Source organism: Apodemus sylvaticus, chromosome 14 (genome assembly GCF_947179515.1).
Source record: "Apodemus sylvaticus chromosome 14, mApoSyl1.1, whole genome shotgun sequence".
In the NCBI taxonomy this organism is placed as follows: Eukaryota; Metazoa; Chordata; class Mammalia; order Rodentia; family Muridae; genus Apodemus; species Apodemus sylvaticus.
Genome location: NC_067485.1, coordinates 20013416 through 20018415, shown reverse-complemented (window position 1 = coordinate 20018415; position 5000 = coordinate 20013416). Strand labels below are relative to the sequence as shown.

General features: G+C 47.4%; 1 protein-coding gene and 1 non-coding gene across 7 annotated transcripts in view; one reads left to right on the top strand and one right to left on the bottom strand.

Moving 5' to 3' along the window:
* LOC127665347 (U6 spliceosomal RNA) overlaps positions 1–91 on the top strand; it is a 103-nt gene extending 12 nt beyond the window's left edge. Inside the window, exon 1 of the small nuclear RNA XR_007973391.1 lies at positions 1–91. This exon is cut by the window's left edge and continues 12 nt beyond it. This is a non-coding gene — a small nuclear RNA (U6 spliceosomal RNA).
* Positions 1–5000, bottom strand: part of Kif13a (kinesin family member 13A) — a 185664-nt gene that overhangs the window by 158116 nt on the left and 22548 nt on the right. The gene's annotated exons all lie outside the window — the stretch shown is intronic.

Below are 5000 nucleotides of genomic sequence, written 5' to 3'. Positions count from 1 at the left end.
AGCACATATACTAAAATTGGAACAATACAAGATTAGCGTGGCCCCTGAGCAAGGATGGCAAAACAAGGAACTAGAGAGACAACTCTGAGGTCAAGGGCTTGCCACTCTTTGAGAGGACCCGAGTTCAGTTTCCAGTACTCCCTATCCCCTGTGACTCCAGCTCTGCCCTCTGCTGGTCTCCATGAGCACTGCACTCACGTGCACACACACACACACGCACACACACACACACACACACAGATCCATACACATAACTAAGAAAATAAAACTAAAACTAAATAACTATATCAGCACATTTTACTAGGTCATTATGTTGCCTCACAAAGTCACTGTACAAGGAGCAACAAATACCTAACCACTCATTCCGGGGTGACTGAACACCTGGATACTAGACATGCAACAGCAAGCCAAAGTGGCAGGCTGCCAGAAGCCTCCTAAGAGGGTCTATAATACTGTCACTTGTGTCCAGCCACACCCTTGAGAGTCAGGCACCGTCTACACAGCTGTTCAGCTCCATCGATTGCCCTGTAGTATATCTGGAGGGAGATACCACACAAAACGTTTTATGAAATATTCAACTGGCCACCGAAAATAAAATTCTCAGAATACCAGATGTTTCTCTGTATAAGCACATGAGAGTCAAGGGTTGGAAGGGAGGAGAGGAAAGAATGTATCCTTAGAAAAACAAACTGGCTAGAAACAAGACAGGCAGAGTAAACAATCCCAAACAAGCCTTCCTCAACAAGGTCTGTTTAAGCACAGGGCGCTCATCACTCAGTGTGTGTGTGTGTGGGGGGGGGGGGGTGACTTTTAACTGAATTTACTAAACCCCTCCTTGACAGAAGACTCAGTGTGAAGGTCAGAGGCGTCTGCGGTCCGCGTCCCCACCGGGTAAAAACCCTCTGCTTCCACTACCCAACACGTTCTTCAAGGAAGTTTGGATACAGCCATGTCATGGATTTGTTTTAAGTGGCATTTGTGGCTCTTCAGCCTTTGGGGGATGGGAGTTGCCAACAGGTAGCATCTTGGGGAAAAAGGTAACACTCAAGGGCAAAATGTGCCTTTAAAACAACAACCACCACCACCAAAAACAATAAAGCATTCTTGAGTGGGGACCATGAAAAGTAATTTCAGGTTTTGTTTCGATGGGGACACTGATGAGCCCACCTGTGGCTCCCCATGTCTTCAGACAGAACTCAACCAAAGGTGACACAGCAATGTGCCTTGCTGTGATGGTGTGCATATGCTTGGCCCAGAGAGTAGCACTATTAGGAGGTGTGGCCCTGTTGGAGTGGGTGTGTCACATGGGTGTGGGCTTAAGACCCTCGTCCTAGCTGCCTGGGAGTTAGTATTCTGCTAGCAGCCTTCAGATGAAGATGAAGAACTCTCAGCTCCCCCTGCACCATGCCTGCCTGGATGCTGCCATGTTCCCACCTTGATGATGATGGACTGAACTTCTGAACCTGTAAGCCAGCCCCAATCAGATGTTGTTCAATTAGATGACTTGCCTTGGTCATGGTGCCTGTTCACAGAAGTAAAACCCTAACTAAGACACTTGCTAAGCAAAACCCGCCCCTTAACAAGTAGCTTTTCTTCTTTCTATAGTCTAAATGACCTTTACAAAAGGACCAGGTCAGCCAACAAATAAATGGCCATTTTAGAGAAATAACCTTTGATGGTATTAGCTGAAGGACCACAGTTAGAGTTGGGGTGGGGTGTAGGGAGACCCCCTCCCTTTCCCCAGTGGATATGTTAGATTATTATCTCTCAGCAGGGCTGCAGAGATGGCTCAGTAGTGAAGAACACTTACTGCTCCTGCAGAGGACCCAGCTTTGGTTCCTATTATCCACACATCGGCTTACAACCATCTATGCAGACAATCCTCTGGCCTCCGCCCAGCCCCAAGCGCACTAGTTACACACATGATAGCAAAACACTCATACCCATAAAACAAAAATGAATAAAATTTAAAACTATTGCTCTGGAATAGTAGGGATTAAACCAAGGCTGTGTATGTTCTGGGCAGGTGCTCTACCACTGAGCTACACTCTGCCCTGAGAGACACTTCCATTTATGACAGTCAGAGACAGTCCAAGGAGTGTAAGAAACACAGAACGGTGTGTCCGTTCTAGAACAGTGAAGTAGAGACAGCAAGGGAACATGATAGAAGCTGAGGGGTCTTCACTGACATCATTAGCGAAGGATAAACTCCAGCTGAGTACTGGCTGAGCATCCGTCATCCAAAATCGGAACTACTCCAAAAACCCATAACTTGGTTTTTTTCACACTGGGGATCAAAACTCCAGGCCTTGTGGATATGAAGCACCTGTTCTACAACTGGGCTGCAGCTCCAGCTTCTAGCCCTGGCCTCATGGGCTGCAGGTCACAGTCACACTGCAGGTACGTGACTGGGACTGGAGTTGAGGAGGAGGGCACTGGCCTCACAAAGATAGAGCACTGGACTCAATCTCTAGGACTGCCAAAAGAGACTAAAAATAGTTCAAACCCAGCGACAGTGGCACATGCCTGTGACCCCAGCATAGGGGTAGAGGCATCTTTGGGAGTTTGAGGCCAGTCTGGTGTACAGAGAGTTCCAAACCCATCACAGTGAGACTCTGTCTTCTAGAAAAACTGCCTTTGGGGCAAGTATAGTGTATGTGAACATAAATGTGTCATATTCAGACATGGTTCCCATTCCTATCGCATTTTGCACACAAGCAAACATCTAAAGATCTGAAAAAAAATCCAAACTTTGAAACACTTTCAGTCCTAAGCATTTTGGTTCAGACGCAACTGGCATTATCTCTTTTTTTTTCCCCTGCCCTGTAACTGGGTGGAAGCAATGCCTACAGAACAATTAAGGAAGTTCGATCGTCCACTGGCAAGTTCCTCCTTCTTTTGTAGGAGCGACCATATGGCAATAAACTCGAAAGCAGGTTTCGAATAGTCATGGTTTTCCTAGAGATGCTGAGAAGACATTAGGAGAAGCAGCGAGTCTGGAGAGAGAAATCTTGTCAAGTGAGGGTGGGAACCAGTGAGCTTCCCTGGTGTGATGAGTCAGTGGGATGAGGAGGAATGAACTGCATCTGTGGATGGGCGTGGCAGAACCCTCCATAGCACGTGGACACCAACCCAGCCCTGGGAGCAACTATGCCCGGAAAGCGGTGGGCTGCACGCGCACCTCGGTCTGCGCTTCAGGGAACCATGAGATGGTTTCCACCTTGGCCAGTAAATTCCCCTTTACTCTGGGCTTCTATAAGTTAGAAAAAGAAAAAGAAAAAAAAAAAAAAACCCAGGCAGCCCAACATCTGTCCACTCAACTGGATTCACCCCTGCAGGAGTTAGCCCCAAAGCTTATATGGGTGCAGTTGATTGTTTGGGCTGCAGACGTTCCCCCCCCCCCCACCCTGTCTCTTTTCCTACTACCCTGCTCAAGGCTCACACACATGATCTTCATCCCACAGAGTTTAATTGCATAGCCAGGAAGTCTAGTTAAGGAAGAGTATGCTTCCCGCGACAAGCTGAGACCCAGACAAATGGGAGGAACTTTGTGTGATAGTGCACATCTGGACTCTCGGCACTTGGGAAGGAGAGACAGGAGGGTCGGGAGTTCAAGACCAGCTTGGGATACATGAGGCTCTGCCCCTCCCCCCCCCCCCAAAAAAGGGAAGGGGGAGGGGAAGGGAATGGGAAGGAAAGGGAGATAGAGAAAAGGCTGTTTGAGGCTGGGATGTAGCTCAATGGGGAAGAGCAGCTCGGATGTACAAGCTGCAGGATTCAAACCCCAGCAGAGAGAAGGCGGGGAGAGTGAAGGTACCCGAGACAAAGTGCGCATGCTCGAGACAAAGTGCGCATGTTTAAGAACGAGACTACACGTGGAGAATTGTATCCACTGGAGAGGTTTTCACATGACAGGTGCTTCACCAACGAATGACTCAGGTCCCAGGAACCACCTGGGCGATGGCGGCATTCAACGCCCCGATTACAGCCATGGCTACAGGGTGCACTCAGCTGTAAAATTTCAAGAAGGCCGCCCTTGAATGGGTGCATTTTAGCTTAGGTAAATTATACCTTAATAAAGCTGGGTTGAAAGTCTATTATCCAGGACCTAATGATTCAGGTTGGGGCAAGTTGACTCCATTAACTCCTTTCATTCGGTTTAAACTGCCTGCACCGTGGCTGCCCCATTAACTCTTATAGAATATAAACCTTAAAAAAATATCGCCAGTGTTGTTCAGGTAAGTGTACTTTTCTAGTTTTCATAAGTTGTGATCATTTGCTGGCCTGAAAAGGTAGCCTATAAATCTTATCTGTGGATCTTAAAAGTTGACATCATCAGCTAAGGGTATGGCTCACCGTACCTTATATTCTATACTATAGGGAGGAGGATGAGAAAGAGGAAGAGGAAGAAGAGGAAGAAGAAGATGATGAATTACTGAGTGAGCCACTGGATAAAAGAGAAGGAAAACAAACGTATAAAAACTATGGAAGTGTCAGTTATTATAAGAAGTAAAATCTGTGTGTGTTGAGGGAGGGGAGGGTGTGTGCCACAGAGATACAGCCGTGCTGCTTTCTCGAAGGGGATGAAGCATTTTCAGGAACTGTTGGGAAGTAAATAGAAAGAGGCAGATGACACTCTAGGCAAATTCTGCATGCATGTCGGTACGTAGGGGACAGGGCCATCTGTACAGCTCCAGATCCAGCTCTATTTAATCACGTCTAAGTGTGTTTGAGCAAACGCTTCCTAGGAAAACACAGGGATAGCCACTGAAGCTCGTGTGCCCTCGGTGAAAGGCTTCCCAGGATCCTCCATCAACTTCCTCTTAACACGCTTCATGCTGGGTTGGATCTGTCATGCTGAATCTTTAGGTTTAGACAAATATAACTTGGTGATAAAGAAGTGTCACTGCCATCGCACCGGGTGGTACACACTGTGAGGACCCCTCCCTCAGGCGGTCAGGGAAGGAGGGTTTTAACTTCAAGAATGCAGGCAGTTTAGT